A 21,877-nucleotide genomic window follows, 5' to 3' on the forward strand; every position below is an offset into this window, starting at 1 on the left:
AAGGTGCCAGCAGGGTTGGTTTTTGGTGAGGCCTCCCTTCCTGACTTGTGTATGGAGACTGTTGCCCTTTGTCCTCACCTGGTCTTTCCTCTGTGTGCTCATGGACAGAAAAAGATATCTAGTATTTCTTCCTCTACTTATAAGGGCATCAATCTTGTGGGATTAGAGTCTCACCCTCATGACCTAATTTAACCTTAATTTCCTTATTAAAGGCCCTGTCTCTAAATGGAGTCATACTGGGGGTTAGGGCTGGAATCAACATATAAATTGTGGGTGGACACAATTCAGTCCCTAACAAGCTCTACCAGACAACTGTGGCCTGTTTCTGCCTTTAATCAACAAATATTTCTTGTGTGTCCTTTATTTATAAGGGACAATTCTGAGCATTGACTTAAAAGAATAAAGAGAATCAATGGAATGATTTCTTTCTATTAGTAAGTGAAGATATAGCAATGTTCTAAAGGTAAACAGATTATTTTAAGAGGAATAAATGTAAGAAATATAGAAAAAATATTTCCTAACTTTAATGAGATTTTTGAAAGACCAGTGCAATCGATAACCTTAAAGTTCAATGTCAATTCATTGTATTTAAAAATCACCAGTATTTATAACCTAATAATTCTATATAATCAAAGAAATAGTTTCCTATAGCAAAAGAGAAATATTTACTCTATAATTAAGATCATTATAATTTTTACAGTTGCCATTTTCTACAAGTTTTAATTCATCAATTAATTGTTATTTAAGAATACAGGATATTAGAAGACTGCCTCATCAAGATATGGTATATTAAATATTTATCAATGCAGTGCTCTAGTGAAAGATTACTATTCGTATTTTAATCAGACTTGATTTAGGCTTGTAGTACCCTCTGTTTTTTCCACCAAATTAACTATCTGCCATTGAAGGTACTTAAGAACTCCTTTTGCTATGTACTGAGTTTTATATGCCTATTAGAAGTCCAAGAAGATAGATCAAGTCTAGAATTCAGGGAGGCACTCTGGTCCAGAAATCTAAAATTGCATATCCATAATATATAGCCTTGATACATTCCTCCATGGGACTGGAAGAAATCATATGTTTAGAGAAATTAAGAAGGTCTGTACATCGATTATGATCCCAACAGAAAACAGTATTTACTTAAGACAATTCAACTCTAGAGACTTTAGATTTGACAACTTCCAGAAATTCTGGCATAGCCAAGGTTATAAACAAGGAATTATCAGTGTACAGAAGAAACTCTCTATTAACCATAGTGTGGAAAGGACAAGAGAAATATTATACCCCAGGAAATATAGAGCGTGGTTGCAGGGTCGCATCGCCGACCTGGTGTTGTAGAGGGACACAGTTACTACAGTGAGATGAGGCCAAAGCAGAGAAGGAGTAGGTAAGATAATACCTGATTACTTTCCTCCTGCCATGATTATCTGTAGGTCTCACCTTTGGCTCAATCTCATCAAACTCAGCTGGTAAAACTCCTGGGCGATGCAAACTGCATTAGTCAGAGTCCTTGGAGAATAGACTAGGGTAAAAAAGGCTGAGAATGGACTTCCCTTAGCAGTCATTCTTATAGTTGTTCAGATAAGGAAACTCTCATCTCTAACAAAGCAGAGACTGGGCACCATTAGCCTCATTACTTTGGCACAGCCTTGACAGTACCAGCTCCTAGAGTTGCTCAGCAGATTGAAGCTTATAATTTAACTTTTTTTTTTGTCCATAAAATTCCATTTGCCCTCTATCCTGGGCAGCTCCTCCATTGCTCAATGTTTGCCAATTAGCGGTATGATCCAAAAGTTTATTCACTCAGGATCAACGGGATGATCTGTTTTTACTGGTTTATTATACCTTTACGATGACTTTTATGATTGGACATCAGAGTATTAAAAAGGAGCCCTACTAATCTGTATCACCATTCATTCAATTTCTACTAGAGCTCAGTAAAAACCCAAGAGCTGTTTCCCAAATGTAGAAGGGCAGTCAGGAGAATACGGCATGGTTTTGCTCCAAAATCCTACAATTCCCTTTTTAAGGTTTGTCAGAGATTTAGCATTTCTATTTGCCACAGATACAGTATATAAAATCATATTTTCTGAATCATAAGGATTGTCACAGAATAGTTTCTAATGCAGCCTGGATACATAGTAGAGAGCACTCATGCCCTAGATGCACTAAAAATTGGTAATTTACAGGTTACTTCTTAAACAGGTTATGGTCACATACACATATGTGGAATTGATGCTCCCAATATTCAAGAAGAGCCTAGTAAGCTTTGAACCCTCTTTTAACATGACGGTCAGTTCAATGTTAATCACGCTGAAGTGATTATTCCAACTCAGAATAACTCAGTTTCCCTGTGGATAATACAATTCTCTCCAAATGATTCCAGTAAGGAGATTTTAACAAAGAGAATACTTACAAAATGTGTGGATAGTGAAGGGAACAACAAAAATGATGAGGCATATAGAGACTAACACCAGTGAAAGACACAAAAGGTGCCTGGTAATTCCTAAATAAATTAGTGAATAAGTAAAGAATACTCACGTTTACTAGACCAACAAAGGCTGCCATAAAAGAAAAAAAAAAGGCAACAAAACACTGAGTAAAGCAAATAGAAGGTAGGCGAAAAACCTGGAGGGTATGCTAAACCAGGAACCAAGTAAGAAATTCAGTGGAGGAAGGAAAATAGTATTAAATTCTAGGTCATGTAAGCAAAACAACTGATACATTTTTATCTGAATTAAGATTTTATTGCTAAACCTGGTATGAGCTATTTCAGTGAAATAATGAGGGCAGAGACTAGATTATAAAATGCAACACATGAACTAAGACAAAATCTGTAGACAATTCTCCAAAAGTAGCATTCAGGTTAGGAAGTAAACAGTTTGATGGTGAATGGGCAAGGGAGTTAACACAGAGCCTGAAGAAGACATGGCATCAAGATCCATATATTAAGTATCAGCCATTCTGTTACTCATTGTCTAAATTAAATGTCAACTATCTGTGTCTTTAAAACCTACTTACAGTTTAATTAAATTGGTGCAAAATAAATAAATTTTAAAAGATTCCTTCCAAAATATTTATACTATGAAAAGAGTGGCATCCCTTGGTTCCATGTCATTAACTAGTGCAAATTAATGTAGTCACACTCTGTTTCTACATTCACCAGGTCCTTATTTTGTTAATCTTATCTAGTCCAATGATGTCATCTATTGGCCTGTTCAGGAACCAGTTTATTTAATGTCTCTTTCTCAGAAACAGTTTTCTGTGATAAAGTGGAGGTAAGAAGCCAATATTGTTAATGTCTTGCTCCCTACTTTGCCCTTATATTCCACTGTATGTCTTGTATCCACCTCAAAAATCTTCTTCATGAATGGCCATCTTCTCTTTAACATCTATTTTTATTTTCCCCCATTTCTGCTTTCTGCAAAAGAAAATAACTTATGATTTAACATCATTATTTGTTTTTCTATTTAATTAACAAATATACTACTAATACTGCATTAGTGATATAACAATATCTTCCATTTCCTATGCACAGCAATTTACCAATAATCGTATTACATGATTTTCATACACTAACTTGTACTTATCAGCAATTCCACATGGTGGGTGTCATTATTGCCTTGTGAAGATGACATTAGTAGGCTCAAATGTCCTTGGAACACGCTATTCTAGGCCTTCGCATTCCAGCAACTCATCTTAATCTTCACTGTAGAATGCTTCCACCAGAGGATACAATAATGGTTCCATTGAATTGAAAGATAAAGCCACCTTTTAGCTGTTTAGGGCTTTTTATGCCACTGAAGCAATAGACAAAAAAGAAAAAAAAATCAGTTAATCTATGTCAATATACTGTATGGATGATTCATTCTGATTACTAAGGCAAAGCTTAGTTGTTGCTCCACAGTGGAGGTAAGTAGGACTATGTCTGGAACCCAGGGGATTCTCTGGAATGCCTCTTTTACTTCCATGCAAATTTAAATGTTAATGGAACACCAACAGCTACCAGAAAAAGTCAGGATGATTAAAGACTCAGACCTTTTAGGAAGGAAGATATGGGTTACTTCCCCAGATAAAGAACCCAGAGAAGTTTCTGGTTGAAGGCAAGGGAAAGTATTAGATGGAAACTAAAGAAGGAAGCCACACATATCAACAATGACATCATGACCAATTTACAGAAATGAGGACTGTAGTAGCTTTGATATTTTTTCTTTGCTTGTCACATGCATGTGTTCTTCATATACGTGATTTCTAGTCTCTCCTTTGCATTTTATTTCATATACAAGTTGTTAGAGGGTAACTCACAATTTAATCTTTGGATAACAGAATAATTTCAATACCGTGACTGAATTGAAGTGTTTTTTTAAATACTTATTTTGGGAAAATTAAACACATACAAAGGCAATTATGCATGTACATTTGAATGTGAAATTTAAGTGGAGAAGCCAGTGTACAGAATAAATAGAGCAGGATTGAAGTAAGAATAGTATTAAATGCTGAATAAATCTAATTTTATAAAACCATTACCTCTAATGATTAATTATCTTGGTCACACACCTCCACTCTCCAATCAGATGGCCCAGCATGTGAAAAGTTCTCTGATTTTGGGCAACATACACAGTGTATAACAATTATCAATAATTGCTGTTGAAGATTTTAAAATAAACACATTATCATTCTAATACAAAATTATAAATTTTGGTAAGTATTCTAAAAGCTAATAACAAAAAACTCTGAAAAATAATAACCAAGAGTAGCAACAAATGATGAAAAAACAGAAACAAAAGAAGATGCCAAGCTTACCAGTCTAAATGGGAAGGTGGAAGAAAGAGTTTTAAAGTTCACATCTCCCAGAGGAAGCATTACCCTATCAGTGGAAAAGCCAAAGAGAAGTGTTTGTAGGGTTCACCAATGTGCTGTGTGCCGCTTCACCACAGAAGATCTCCTGCAGTTCTATGAGTACATCCTGCCGCACAAATCTGATGGTTCTTCCTGCCAGAGCCCAAATGTGGCCTCTGTCTGTTATATGTCCCAAGCCTCTCTGTCCAGATACCTCTTCAGTGTACACAAGCAGAAGGAAGGGACCTCAGCCAGTGCCCAAGCAGAAGGGGTCTGGGGAAGATAAAAAGCAGCAGAACAAACCCAGGCACAAGGACAGCTCATCTGATGATGTGTCAAACAGAAAAGGCAAAGTGTGCACAAAAACTTTTGTAACTGCATTGCCTTAAATACTCACATGTGGACACATGGCATGGCCTTCATTAAATACAAAAGGATGAGTTCAGCTGGGAATTAGCTACAGATGGCCATAAGCAAAATCTCTGTCCACATTGGAATGAAAAAGGCATTTTTATCACAAAACATATGCAGCATAATAGAGTTAATAGCACTGTCTAGGCTATTGCAATATATGCTCTTTCAATGTACCTTCTTCATCTCATCTAAATTCTTGATGAGTGTTAAAACAAGATTTGAGTTTAAAAAGTTGTCATATATTTAAATGAATAACTTTTTATAGTCTTTGTTACGTTTATATCAGTATTTAGTGGAAAATATTTTGAGTTTTTTAGGGTTAGTTAATTTATTCTTTTACTATTTCTTTACAACAGAGTTTTTAATAACAGGAGCAGTTCCTAAATTGAAATAAAACATTTTGTATGTTATGAATATTAATGAGTTAACTAATTCTAGGTTAAGATAATGCCTTTTTTAGTGTTTTTAAATTTTAGATTTTACTACTAAATTACAGGTGATTGTGGGTCTCAAAAATACTAGGAACTTTTAATTATCTTAGAACTATGCTCAGTGAGCCTGCTTCAAGTAAGTGCTTGCACATTTGAGATACAACTGCCATGATGGGTTCATCACAGTGACTTTCAAGCCACGTCAAACAGTGTTTAAAGCAGACTTGCCAGTAGTTCCTTTCCCGGTGATGGATTAAAAACTCAGGCCAAGAATCTAGCAAGGAATGTAGATTCCCTTAATCTAATTTCTGGGAATGGGGAAGAATGGTATTATAAACGAAAAATGAGGATTGGTTGTTTTCTGGGCGAATTTGCAAGGCTGGTTTAAAGGGCACAAGGAGGGGCTGGCCCCGTGGCCGAGTGGTTAAGTTCGCGCGCTCCGCTGCAAGCGGCCCAGTGTTTCGTTGGTTCGAATCCTGGGTGCGGACATGGCACTGCTCATCAGACCACGCTGAGGCAGTGTCCCACATGCCACAACTAGAAGAACCCACAACGAAGAATACACAACTATGTACCGGGGGGCTTTGGGGAGAAAAAGGAAAAAATAAAATCTTTAAAGGGCACAAGGAGATAAAGTTATGAAAGGGCTGGGACTACTGTAAAAGCTACAAATGTGTAGTTAGATTGATAAATTTATGTAGGTAGGTTTTTGTCATGTAACTTACTTAAAATTACAGGAACCAATAAATGATATCAAGTATTGCTCTGACACTCGACAGTAAAACAAGGTACTGCTGACTTAACCATTTACTGTTGAAAGAGAAAAAAAGCAGTTGGAGGGAACTGAGAGAAGAATTTCTTTCTTCCCCCACCTTTATTGAGGTGTAGGTGACAAATAAAACGGTCTATATTTAAAGTGTATGATGTGATGATTTGATACATTACATATTGTTAAGTATTGAGCACAATCAATTTAATTAATTTATCACCTTGCATAGTTTTCTTTTTGTGTGTGTGCAAGAGATCCCTTAAGATTGGTTTGAGAAGACTCAGACTGCTGGGGAATGAAACAACAATGGACTTTTTAGGCATCTCTGTGCAATCTCTCCATCACATAATCTCTTAGACCCGGAAACTTTGGGTGTGGCACAGCACTCCAAAGTGAGTGGACAGAGAGAGAAAGAGACAGTGACAGAATGGATCACATTTTCTAACCAAGCTTGGAATTGAAGCTGCATCACTTCAACTGCATCCTTTTTGCTGAGTCAGCTGTAAGGCCTGCCAAAGCTCAAGGGGAGGAGACACAACAGGGCTTGTAAACGTGTTTATAGTCATGTCTCAGCATTACCGCAAATATTACTCATACCATTAAGCCACCAGAGGTCACTAAGCTACTATGAAATTCACTAAATATGACATTAAAACTACAGTAAACCTGTTAAGAATTATGAGAATTTAGATTTTTACAACTATTGAAAGTTTTAATTAACATTGTTATATAATTATTCCTAGATATTTTGAATAAAAAATAGTTGTCCTAAAAAAGAGCCCAATTTGATAAAATAGATACTATACCAAAGAAAAGTAGTGAGGATTTCCTATATCATCTTCGGAAAAAACTCTCTGACAGAGAAGCAAAGAAGGTAGTTTGACATAGGGGAAAATGGGAGAAAACTAATCAAGAAACTATTGCAAATTTGTAGGCGAGGTATAATTAGCACCTGATAAGTATGATGATTTATCCATTCTCAACAAGAGATGCCAGTAAAGAGAAAGACTTCATTGAATAAACGGTGACCATTGTGGCACACATGGTTAATTTTCTTAAATGAGTGCATAAAAGAGCATTCCATGTGTCAAAAAAACACTGGGACTAGGAATTTTTTTCCTAGTCCTGCATTAGATAACACCCAGCAAAAATAGCTTAGTAATTAGTCCCAGGATGACAAGATGTGATCAGCTATTTTATAGTGTACTGATTAAAACACATAGCTTTCTCACTACACAAGATTCCAGACCTGACCTTGCTGTGTCCAGCAATTCAAATTTATGTCATAGACTTTGCTCAGTTATAACCATTCCCTACTTTCAAAGCCCTCCTTGATATCACCAACATAGGTCCCAACATCTTAGAATAATCTTCCTCTGACTTCCCTTTTCTGGAACAGAAATGAAACCCTGTCAAGGTGCTGTTCCCCCTTCCTGTAATAAGCCAAATAAACCTATCTTTCTTCGATCAACAGGTTGGGGTTTTTTTGATGTTCTTTTCTTTTTCTTTTTTTTTTTTGGTGAGGAAGACTGTCCCTGAGCTAACATCTGTGCCAATCTTCCTCTACTTTATATGTGGGATACTGCTACAGCATGGTTTGATGAGCAGTGTATGGGTCCATGCCAGGATCTGAACCCACGTACCTCAGGCATCTGAAGTGGAGCATGAGAACTTAACCACTATAACTCTGGCCTGGCCCTGATGTTCTTCTGAGGAATAAAGAGTTGACTTAAGAATTTAAAAGGATCTAAACTCCTAACAGAATTCCTTGAATAAAGTGAAAAGCCTTCTTGAACTTATATGTCGCTCCATGTCCAATATATTTGTTACAGAATTGATCCACTGTCCTTCTTGGCAGTCTTTCAGGAAGTCTCTTTTGGTGTGTAGGCTTTCCAGATTACGAAGGCTACATGTAATGTGATCTGATTCTGAAGGCTACATATACTTGCTTTGGTAAAAGAAGGAAATTGTTCCTGTTAAATCATCTATATGCACATAAATAAGACCTTCAATTTATTTGCCACAACCTTTCCTGCTGTTTCAGATGCCCACTACCAAAAGATCCCCTACATGAATCCTCAGATGAGACACTGATGTTATTAACCTTTTTTTTCTGGTGACATTACATTAACTGAAAGACACAAAGATTTATGAATTTATGAAATAATTTTCCTTTTCTTAATGTCTCAGATCCTTTTGCTTTCTGGCACATGCTCTGCTAATATTGGCGTGTTACACTAATCTCATCTCATAGTAAGAAGACAGCTTTTCAAAACTTCCTGCAGTTTGTTTCTTCCTATTTTCATTCAAAGTCCTAATGAAGGTGCAACGACATGTATTAACCTTATTTTTATATAGAATGCTTCAATCTTGAGTATAAATTTGATTCTATCTGATCTTGGCTCAGATATTTCGAGGGAACTAAACCCATACTGATAAGGAATGTGACAAATTTTGCTTCTATATTGTTTATTTCAAGTGGATTTTACTCCTTGAGAGTGTGATTTAATGGGTGAGACATAAAATCAGTTGTGTATGAACTAATTGGAGACTATGACATAAAATTATTGAAAACTTCCATTTATATGTCTAACTCTGTGACCTATTGTGCAGGTTAATATTACACTAGGCATTTCCTCCCTGATATCTTACTTACTATATTTATTTCCAAGCCAGCTAGTGAGATCAGGCAATTTAAATGTTTGAAATGGAACTATATCATATGTAATTTATCTACTACTGAATGCCCCACTATGGCTACTTCCGGAGAGAGGCTGATTTTCACAAACTATATTAGCAGCCTACAATCTTCTCTGCTCTATTTTGAGCCATGAAGTTATTTGATCTCATATAAGACCAAATCAAATGCTGGAGTGCATTCAGAAATGCTTTTGGAAATAGAATCAGGAATTCTCCAGTACGCACTCATATATGTACGTATTCAAATATATATCTCAGAAGGAAACCCTCCAGGCTAGATACTGGTGAGACTGTTTAAAGCATCAAACAGGTTTTAACGTTTTCATCTGCTTTGTTTTGTAAAATGATTTCTTTTTATTAAAAGGATCACTAGTCAAATTGAAATCACAATAGCTAATATTTATTAAGCACTGTGTGCTTGGCTCTGTGTAGGGGCTTTGCATATGTAGTAGATTCTTATTATTCCCAGCAGGTATCTTCTGTGAAGTTGCTGCAAACACATCATTAGTGAATACTGAATCATTGCTCCCAGCGGAAACAGGGCTAGGTTCCGCAAGCCTCTTGTTATAGCATTTTCATCAACTGATCAACACATAACCTTGTTTTATGTGTGTTTCTGCTTAAAGACACCTTATTTAATATATATTGTTGATTTGCTAGCATTGAGATCCTAGCAAATAGTGCTATAACTCATGGAACTGCATGAAGCTTATCTAACAAACATATTTTCTCCCTAAAGCATATTATAGTCTTCTTGCTTCCTCTGAGGAACACTAGAAAGCACTTCAGCACCATCCTTGGGGGCCATTCTAAACAGTGCAATCATCAAATAAACCACACAAATTAAAAAATGTGGCATTAAATAGACTGGGCAAGGAACACTTGTTTACAGTATGAGAACCATACAACAAGGCAGAGCATCACCTTTAATTTAACATTATCAGAATCTGATTCTTTTAAACACCTGATTGTGATTTACACGAATAATATACGACAAGAGCTCCCATATCACCTCAGTCTTACTTGTAACATTTATTTTGTACTTTATTATGAATTGCATATAATTGCTTAAAATGTATGGTTTTTCTGACCAGTCTATAAGCTCACGTGGGGAGTAACTGTGCCTCTGTCTTTCGCCTCTTCTTCAGTGCAGAGTGCAGAATCTGGCATCTAATGTAGACGCAGAATATACATTCGTTGAAAAAGCTATCCTTTTTTATGTGTTGGACACTGAAAGACTGTTTTATAGTGGCTCTATCCACATGATCCTGCATTTCTCTCATCCTTGTAACAACTGTTATGTAGCCCAGAATCTTCCGTGATAATGAAAAATGAAATGCGTAATATGTGAGGGAATGGGGTGAAGCAATTTTATGTATTGCCCCATGTCTTTTCTATAAGACAATATCTGGAATGGGAAAGAAAAGCTCTTTTCCAGAGACCAATGTTTTATCTTAGGCAAGGATTTGGCACGTTTGCACTGGAGTCCTCCAGCAAACTCAAAATTAGGTAAGAGAGGACGAGGAAATTCAAAATCCCAATAGTTTCTTATCAGCCATATATCAGCTTTCCCCATCAGTTCACACAATGTAGTGGATCTTCCTGGAAAATAGGGAAAGAAAATTACTTATATCTGTGAATTTATATCCTTTTGTTTAGGAAATATAGGAATAAAGTTTCAGGTCTCTGTAGGTCAAGATGTTCAAAATATGCCAGTGATTTAAAATATGAACAAATATTTAAACAACCAAAAAAAGCAAAAAGAAGACCATGTAAGTGACTGAATAGCTAATATACTCTCATCTCTACAGACTTTCTAAGTTCAAATATTCATTAAAGATTCATTCCTTCTCGTGCATTACAAATTCAAGATAACTGAGACATTACATTCCAAAGTCAATATTTCTCTGTAATTAAGTATATATGATGAATATTATGTTCTAAATGACCATTATCTCATTTTCCATGTCCATAGCATTAGATTTGCACCTCTTTTATGATATTTGTGACAGCTTTACTGAATCCTGTGTCTTAAAAATGTTTTATTTTCTTCACTAACTGATGATTCTGAGTCTCTGGGTAAGGCCCATGTGACAGTTTCACACGGGACATGGGCCCAGCTAAGAATCCACTTTGCTGCTCATTGAAGTAAGGAAATCCCCTAGGATTGAAGTAAGTTGGTTGAATAAGAAATCGCTTTCTAAACATCATAATGATCTCCCACATTAAATGTGGATCTGCAGCGTGAGGATTTGCGTTGTTCACACTCATCTCAATCTGGTCTCCAGTTGCACCAGAGAATAAGCAGGTTACACGTGGGAAGCTGAGTATCCTTTAGGGGTATAGGGAAAGGAAAGCAGAGAAACCCCAGTGTCTCAAGTGTTCTCCCTAATGATACAGATCTCACCAGGAAACAATGAACTTTCCCTTCCACAGCTTAAAGACTCACTTTCCCTTGTATATTTTGCAGAAGAAAGCTTCCTTCAGGGCCAAAGTCCCGGACCATCTGTGATCAGGAAAGTGCATGATGAATGAGATGTACTGAATGAAATGATGTCTTTCACCTCCATCTCCATGTCATTTATATTTTATTTCTGAAGAAACTTGAAATATTCTGACGTGGATAGATTTTTGTGATTTAATGTAAAGGGAGGGCTGCTTGATAACTACAAGGAAAGAATGGGGGTCTGAGGCACTATACCATCATGCAGTCTATCAAGTGTGTTCCTATACCTAATTCGTGCCTCTACACAGAAAAGTTATACAGAAGTTATATATATGGAAAGACTAAAGTAAGTATTATCAAGCATGTGGGAACGGGTGGTAAGGGAGATTCACCAGCCAAACCTAAAAATTCTCTTTTAAGTGTTTATGGCCAGGGGATCTCCTGTGTCAAGTTCTATCTCTACAGTAAATCAGCACTTCTGTGGTGGTGCCTGTTCAAGGAATGACATAAAACTTCTGAAAAGTCAGGATGGAAAACTGACTTTGTTGGAAAAGTTTATTTGTATCAGTCTCTTGCCCAAGTGTCCCCTTATTTACCTAAAATGTTCCCTGAGCTTCTTTGTGGCTTTGGATTATTTGCTTGGTCTTACGTTCCCACAGACTCTCCAACCCACTCACCTGCCCCATCCACCACCCAGCTTTCTACTTTGATTGTTTGCCATTTTATCCCTGTTTTCCTTCACATTACTGTGCATGCCCTGACTATGGAACCTCATCTAAGAGCTTATTTTCTATGACCTATGATTCCTGATTACTTTTTAGCAGATTAATCTTAGAAACTTTGGTCTTTGGATTATTTGTTTAGTCTTTCATTGCGGGTAGACCTACCCACCCTCTCACTCCACTTACCAACCAGTTTTCTTCTTTGATTTTTTGCCATTTGATGCCTCGTTTTCCTTCACATAACTTTGCATACCTTTGCTCTGGGATATCATGTAAGAGCTTATTTTCTATGACTCATGATCCTTGATTAATTTTTAGCAAATTTCACTTTGAGACTTTGTTCTTTGGTTTTATTCTCCAAGCCACTGCCTTCCATACCCTCATACAATATATATATAGTCAAAAGTTAGTGTTTTTATAACTCAGATCCTTATTTCCTCTGTAATCTTAAATTAACCTTTCATACCTTCTTATTCATTGATAATAATTATTACATTAATGCTAAGTATACTTAAGTTCCATTTTAAAGGGATTTTTTTTGGGTTTCAAATTTTTTACAAAAGGGCCCAACAAACATGCTTTATATATATGAGTATATAGTGATGATGGAGCACCCCTCGAGGCAAAGCAAAGTTTGTGTAGTTGAAAGATATACACTGGCAATGGAAAATGATTAAAAGACCATCCATAGCAAGAAAAACTAACTTTCTTGGTCTTTTTATTGTAGGATGCTTGATGCTTAGCACAATGTCTCTTCAATTAACATGTGAGTTTTTAAAGGAAGTCTCTTTCTTTTCTATCAATTAATGCAATATGCAAATGGATTTAGGTCCAGGGGCCAGACTGCTATGTTTCAGTCCCATCCCCAACACTTCTTCCCATGAGAACTTGGATAAGTTACCTGAACTTTCTATGTTTCAGTTTCCACATCTGTAAAATGAGGATAACAATAGCGCCTATTAAAAGAATTTCTATGTGTGTCTTCTGTGAGTTAATAAATATAAAGGATGTAGAAGATTTCCTGGAAAAGAGCAAATTCTCAGTAAATGTTGCCATATTTCCTTCTGACTCCTGGAAACCAAAGTCATAGCAGAAGCTCAATAAATGTTTGTTACTGAATTAATGTGCTCACAGAATCGTGATTAGATACCATTCAGATATGAAAAATATACTATACCCTCATATTTTGTTTTATTTTTTGAGATGAGGGGAAATATTAATTGTAGAATCAGAAAATAGACATTGATAATTCTAAAGTAATTCCCAAAGTTTTAGGTTTACTTAGCAGATGATTTTTAATTCATTGAGAAGGGAGGAGTAATGCTAGATAATGCTCAGGGACGACTCATCCACAACTAAGGATTTTCCCTTTTAATAGAGATATTAGATGATTAGACAGACGAAACAATTCAGATATAATAACAGAAAAATTGTCGGGGCTGGCCCCGTGGCCGAGTGGTTGGGTTAATGCACTCTAACCCAACCTGCGGCAGCCCAGGGTTTTGCTGGTTCGGATCCTGGGCGCAGACATGACACCACTTGTCAGGCACATTGAGGTGGCATCCCACATGCCACAACTGGAAGAACCTGCAACTAGGATATACAACTGTATGCAGGGGGGATTGGGGGAGATAAAGCAGAGAAAACAAAAACGATTGGCAACAGTTTTTAGCTTAGGTGCCAATCTTCAAAAACAAAATAATAGAAAAATTGAATCTAGAAGAAGGGTATCAGAGACTTTGATTCTGAAAGGTGAAAGGTACTTAGCTGTAAGCTCATAGAAATATTTAATTTTAAAGACAAGTAAACATAAAGTTTATACAATTAGTCATTATTTCTTATACATAAAGTATATTTTTTACTAAAGCCAGATTGGAAAATGTATTTCATCACAACTGACCTTCTCTTAATTTTTAAATCTATTTAATGAAGTTTCTTACTGTAATATATTAAAAATGGCTCCCTATTCTTTGCAGCTTCTTCTATCAAGAGGTAGAGGCTATTTTTCCATCCTTTGAATTTTAACTTGTCTCATGACCTGTTTCCCCGGTGGAAGGTAACAGAAGTGAAATTCATGTTCTAGGCCTAGAACATTCGTGTAAGCTGTTTTGGAATTCTGCTATTATCTGAAAAAGCACTAACTTGACTATAGGAGAGGCCACATGAAGGAGACAAGGTGTCCGGCTAATCTGCCAAACCCCAGCCAAGTGAGTGATACTTTCTCAGACCATTCTGACCCAGCTAAACTGATAGCTACCTGTAGCCTAATGAGTGAGCCCAAGCAAGACCCAAAGAAGCAACAATTCACTGAGCCCCGCCCAAATTGCTGGTCCACAGGTTCATGAGCAAAAACTATGGTTACCGTTTCAAACTCTAAATTTTAGGGTGGATGGATATACAACAACAAATAACAGAGAGATTATGATTTGTGAAAAACATAGTTCATGTATAGCTCTTTAAATAAACAAATCCTAAGAATATTAATACAGTAGGTCAATGTCAATTGGAGTTACATCTCCAGTGTTACAGAATTCTAGAATAATTTGCATAAGCTTTCTTCAATGATTGATAAATTTTGACTGAAAAATTATTACATGTCCCTTTTGGTGCTCAACCTAAGAAAATATAAATTTGCTTTAATTTTGTATATATATATATATGTATATATTGACAAATAAAAATGGCAAGCAATAGGATATATTGGAGAATATGAGGAAGCCATTTGGTATAAACCTAATTCGGCCTGACCTTGTCTTTCCAAAAGGGACTGACCGTGGCTGTTGAGCATGCATTGTATATCTGCTTTAGATATTCCCTATGGCCAGAACAAAGGCCCTTGAGATAAAGGTGCAACTTCCCTCCCCCTCCCAATGTTGGCGTTTCTTTAAGGATTAAGCATCTTTCCTTAGGCTAGAAGCTGATTGCTGCCCTCACCTGTGACCGCCCAGCTCGAGACAATAGACTTGCCTCCTGCTACGCGCCCACCAAGATAGCAGATCCACTACCTGCTGTGTCCATCAAGTACTGTGCCGACAGGGCAATCTTGTGACTATTGTGGGAGGGACATTTCAATCATATGTGAAACACCCTGTTTGGGGGTATATAACCACTCTGTGCACCCCACTTCTTCGGTGCCCTTTCTTCCTTTGGGAAGAAAGGCCCCGGGCCACGGTCCTCAGCTTTCAGCTCAGAATAAACTCACCCAAATTTTCATTTATAGATTGGTTATGGATTATTTTCATCAACAATATACACATATACACTCTTACACACGCGAAGAAAGTAAGGTGCCTTTCCACCTTCTGTAGGGAAAATGTAGTAAATAAACCACTGACTTACCTAATATTTTACTGCAAAATTTATCACACTGCTTCTTGTTAAAGATCTCAAATGTAAAGTGGACAAATAGGAAATGCAGCACATTTGTCACACTCTCCATACATGGCATTTTGTCACTAAGTTCTGATATGACTAGTATGTAGGAAGGCGGTAATGAAAGCTGTCCACAGACTTTTTCATATGTATCACCAGTGGTAAATCAAAGAGAGTAGACCAAAGGTAAGTTAAGAAATTCAGACAGCAGCTCACCACAGGGAGCAATGACATCTCCAAGGACAATATCAAATTTGGATTCTTGCAATTTCTTGTTCAAAACTGCATCCTCACAGAACTTTTGAATATAATCAGAATATTCATAATTTATTTTTTTCATCTTTGAATCATAGGCCCACAATGTCCCCTTTGGTAAATTTGCTCCAAATTTAAGAGTAGATTGTTGGGATGCATGAGGCTAGAAGCTGAACATACCAGAACAGTCATCTCATGGCCCCTCTGAGCAACTTTATCCAGGATCATCTTTAAATTGATCCAATGACTATATTCCATTGGCCACACCAGCACTTTCCACAGAACCCACAAGTTAAACAATAATACAGTGCAAAAAGTGAGACTCATTTCATAGGCATCCTGGTAAAGTTTACTCTTTCTTTATAAACGTCTCAGAACTTCAATGTGGCTCTCATCTACATCTGGGAAAGAACCAATTAAGTAGTTAAAATATAACTGGTACATATCAAGTTCACAATGATTAAAAGAGCTCACAGTAGAGGTTTTGCAAAGCAAATAAAGAAAAGAGTAAATGATCTTGAGCTTGTATCTGCATATAAAAAATTCCTGCATCATTGTAAACTCTACTGCCTCTAGGCTAAGAGGACATTATCTTGCAGGTACAGAGTCTCCAGATAAGAAAGCAGCATTGTGTCAGCACAAGTCTCTTCTGATTTATTTGAGCATTTCCAAGCAAGATTTCTGAACTCACTCCTCCATATTTTTAAACCTGTTATATTAACTCTATTTCATTTCTCTAGTCTTTGTTTTTCTGACTGTATACACTCCTTCTCTTTTTTCCTTTTTACCCAAGCAAGGGAGACTGTTGAGTACCACTTTAGATTCTTTCCTTTATTTGAAGATATTGCCTCCAAATGATGATCTTTTTCTCTTCTGAACATTTGCAATATTCCTTATGTCACTCTTCCTTCTTCGACTCTTACTCTTAGAAAGTATTTATCCTCTAAGCACCTTATTTTGAATTTTGTTTTGTAGATTGCCTTTGTAATCCAGGTAAATTGCATCTACAAAAAATCTTACCAGAAATTCCCATCAAATTAGAAGTAGGAAGGGATAGATGCATGTCATAGGATAGATTTGTTTTCATGCTGTTAATAATCTGTTGACCTAAAATGAGAGGGAATGTCTCTTAAAATGAATTTGATCATTGATTCTAAGCAGAACATTGCCAGCTAAGTTGCCATGTTCTTCAATCTTGGTAATGCCTTTTGGTGGATATTTGATGTGTTACCTAGATTCCCCTTTTTGGAATATAGAAATTATTCCCAAATTGATAAGAAGATTGTCAGCTGGCATCCCTCATCTACCAGCTGTCTTTGAGGGCTGCCTCTGCTGAAGAGAACTATCTAGTCTAAAGTGATGTCCCCTTCCTAGGGAAGTTATGTCTGATGTCTGGTTTCCTCCTTTCACTTTGGGCCAACTCTTAAAGGTGACTTTAGCTTCAGAGCTCCCAGAGTGTTGGTTGAGACCTATGCCGAAACTTTATTTTGTTCCAATTTTTTTCACTGTCAGTCTTCCTACCCTTCACTCTGACAGTCTTTGTTTCCAAGAGCGCTCCTTAGTAATCTCCCTGCAAGCTAATCTCCAGCTCAGAGTCTGCTTCTTGAGGGCATTCAAACTTTGATCATGAATATCAAGGGTGAAAAAAGAAAGTAGACACTGAGATCAGATTTCGGAGCTGGATCATTAACCACAAGTTGTAGTAAGGACTCACTGGTAGTAGGTGGAACACAGTTAGCCTTGGAACTGTGGTAACTATGAAATTTTTACTACTTTGAGTGATAGTGAATTGGGACTATATACTGTTGGGAGGAAAATCACTAGTGGTTGTAATATATCAGGTATTTGATAAATATGGGAAAAGTAGAAATTATGAGGAAAATGGAGGTAGATGATTGTTTCTGCTGAGTTCGTGTTTGGAGACGTTTGTGTAATGGAAAAATGAAAACTATTAACCAACAACCTAAGTCTAAATGTGAAAGTCATAGAAGCCTCCTTGGCAGCATATAAAGAGATTCTCATCTCTTACAGAAGGCCCCCAGAAATGCTGTATCATTTAAAGATAAACCATTTCCAATTGTACTTAAATTCCTAACCTAGTTTCATCTCTTACCAAGATCAAGACTCTGGTTGAGAAGGAGCAGAATCCTAAGGCGTCTGATAAATCATTAATTGTACATGAGAATCTCGTAATCCCAGATTCTCCTGAACCCTTCGAGTCCTCAGAAGTGGCCCAGTCTGATATATTAGATATGTATGCTATGTTAGTCTGGAAAATCTACCAGATGATTGTCTACAGACGTTATCAGGAACGCTCAGTGTGGCTGTCCTCTGAGGCACAGGCTTTTTGGTAGTGATAAAACTGAGCTCACTGATGTTAATCAGAATCCAATCCAAAAATACAAGTGACCAAGTGACAGTACTCAATCGTCAGAACTCAGGTGGTCACAATGATCACAGTGAACAACAAGATCAGATTTGCAGTCAGCACCTCTAACCAATGAAAAGCTATGGATACAGTAATAGAGCACACAGCCCTAGGGACAAAATAGGCCATGAAAAGGGCATTGAACGATCGACACTAGCTGTGTGGAGTCTGTGGCAAGCCTAATGGGAGAACCACAACACAGCAAGATGATGCCATCTAGACTGAATAATTACATGCATTTGGAAAAACAAATCCTCACATGCTGTGGGGCCCTGTTAGAGATGGAACTCTTGACCATGGGACACCATGCTAATGCTCACCAGAGAGAATTCACCACGAAATAGGTGCTAAACGATAAAGTAGGCAAAATGATTCATCCAGTTGACCTCAGCCAGCTTCTATCATCAACCATCCCAGTTTCAACCCCAAGAGCAATTTAGCAAGTGGCCATAGCGGCAAAGGGTGAGACTATGCATGGACCCAAATGTATGTGCTGTTGTTTAACAAAGCTGATCTAACTACTCCTTAAACTGAATGTCAAGTTTTCAAATCTGCTAGCAATAGAATCAAACACTGTGTCCCTTATATGGCACCATTGTCTGGACAGTTAGGGCCAGTTTCCAAAACTGGATATCTTCCATCCAGCTATTTACCCTGACAAGAATAACCACGCATACTGAGAATTTCTTTATCTTTCTTATCTGCATAAGTCAGATATACAGATAAGAAAGAAAAGGTCACGTTCCATTAACCTGGAATTTTAGCAGTTTAAACAGTTGAGGAGGCTGAGAGATGTAAAATCAGTGTTAAAAATCTAGATAGTTTAAGGTCATACGTGAAAATTGATTTTTGCAGGTCAAAACAAAGTCCTCTCTGAGCAGCTTAATTTTCAGTAGAAAATAGTGCAGGGTTTTTGAATTTCCAAATTACCCAGATCCTACTCCAGATGTCTAGTCTCCTCAAACTCTACTTTCTTTCTCCTCGTGCCATGATCCCCCCAGTTTCTGATGAAGATCCTGTTGTTGTTCACAATGTAATCTGGAAAGTGACTATACTCAGAAAGCTGGAGTGATCTTAAGGTTCACCTCATCAATTTCCTGTCTCTTAGTTATCATGTTTTGCGATGCCTAATGTTCAATGTCTGAAAATAGTTGTTGTATGTAATTTGTCCACTTGTCTAGTTGTTTATGGTAGAGAGTTAGCCTGGCCACAGTTACACAGTGAGGGCCAGAAATGGAAGTTAATACCTATTCTTAAGCAGTCCAAACATCTTGGACTACTTTTGAGTAGATAAATTAAAGCAGAATCTGAGGAAATTTTGTAACAAGAAGAGGATCTTAATATAGATATTTAGTGACTTATTGAACATATATATTAGAAAAAGTGCACCCTCTTGTTTTTCCAGACTTAGTAAAATTAAGAGAACAAAATGAGTACTTTTTTTTTTCTAACAAAGAACAAAATGATTAACATTTAGGCCAGGAAGCACCCAACAATATTGGGAGACTATTATTGATAACGGATGAATTCATTGGCTGTAGGTCAAATGTCTTTAGCTCTTCTGTGGTGCATAACAAATATGATTAAGAAGAATGATTGTTTTAGGGGATTTTTAAAGTAATATACTAGCATTAATTTAAAATCTTAAGGAAAAAGAACATAGAAAGAAATACATTGTTTTCTTCTTCATTACATGTCAGTTTTAAATGGTACAAACTGAGACATATAAATGTGAAAGAAGAGAAAGATGATTTTTTTCTTGAATGATTTTAGCATCTTTTCCTGCGAGATGAGGCAATATTGTACATAAACAGGGAAATAAAATTTCTAACAACAAAAATAATGTGAGCAAAAGCACAAAGGTAGGAAAATAGAATAGATTATTTGAAATGCTTCACTTGATTATTTGAGTAATGATTGTTTCACATTTTTAACCCCAGTTTTAGGGAATAGTGTACGGTATGTTAGATGGTGGCTAGTCAATCACATACATGGTCATGGTCCTCTAGGGCTCTTTAGAATATCTGATTAAGAGAAAGAAATCAAAACCACAATATCATGTAGTGATGTGTGTGTGTGTGTGTAGTTGAAAAGACCTAAGTAGGGTTCTTTATTTTTTTCTGGATTTTATGCCTATTTTGTTGGGTTTTTTTGTCTATGGAAAATTTTAAATGGGGTATGTTCAAGTGTAAGTACATTTTTCATTAAATATGCTAGTTCTTTTATATTCTTTAATAAGGTCAGTAATTTTACATATACTTCTCATTCAAAACTCTCTCTTGCAGCATGGAATGGAATTTTGCCAAATTCCTCACCGCTTTAGAGAGGCAAGAAACGTTAAAGGATGACTGGTTGAGAAATAACCTAATGGGGGCCGTCCCAGTGGCGCAGCAGTTAAGTTCCCATGTTCTGCTTCTGCGGTTCAGGGTTTGCTGGTTTGGATCCTGGGTGCGGACATGGCACCACTTGGCAAGTAAACCATGGTAATGCTGTGGTAAGCGTCCCATATATAAAGTGGAGGAAGATGGGCATGGGTGTTAAGGCCAGTCTTCCTCCGCAAAAAGAGGAAGATTGGCAGCAGATGTTAACCTCAGGGCTGATCTTCCTCAAAAAAAAAAAAAAAGAAACAACCTAATAACACATTGATATTTAGAAGATGAGCTTAGGGGCTGGCTCCGTGGCCGAGTGGTTAAGTTCGTGTGCTCTGCTGCCGCGGCCCAGGGTTTGGATCCTGGGCATAGATGTGGCACTGCGCGTCAGGCCACGTTGAGTTGGAGTCCCATGAGCCACAACTAGAAGGACCCGCAACTAAGATAGACAGCTATGTACCGGGGGCGGGCGGGAGCGGAGTTGGGAAGATAAAGCAGAAAAAAAAAAAAAAAAAGGTTGGCAACAGTTGTTAGCTCAGGTGCCAATCTTTAATTAAAAAAAAAAAAAAGATGTGCTTAAGGATAATCATTGGAAAAATCTTTAACAAAGATTTTTAACAAAGATTTAACAAATATTGCAAAGAAGTATTAAAAAGCCGTCCTCTATCTTCTGGATTTTATTATAGTTTATGTTTGAATGAAATAATTTTTACTAATAATTTTAATTAGGAAATATATCAAACTTATGTGTTTCAGTTTAAAGATATTATTTTTCTCTAAAATTACTCCATAGTTTTTAGATGAATTCATGCAAATCCTGTTGTAAACTTTCCTGACAGTTACATATCATTAGAGTTTTATTTTGAAATAAATTTGGGCTGCTAGAAGTAGACTATTTTGTCATTGTAGATCTTAGATTATGAACTTCTTGATCAATTGAGATATTTACAGTTTCCTCATTATAGAACTTTCCTAGCATAAAATGATTTTTGTGAGAAATTGTTAAATCTTTGTGAGATGATTTCTAATTCTTCCCAATACAGAGCATCTACATTTATAATTTTATATTTTGTTATAGATTACAAAAATATATTCTCTAAACTTGAATGTAGAGGAAAATATATTATTAATA

The sequence above is a fragment of the Equus caballus genome, chromosome 3 (genome assembly GCF_041296265.1).
Source record: "Equus caballus isolate H_3958 breed thoroughbred chromosome 3, TB-T2T, whole genome shotgun sequence".
Taxonomy (NCBI): Eukaryota; Metazoa; Chordata; class Mammalia; order Perissodactyla; family Equidae; genus Equus; species Equus caballus.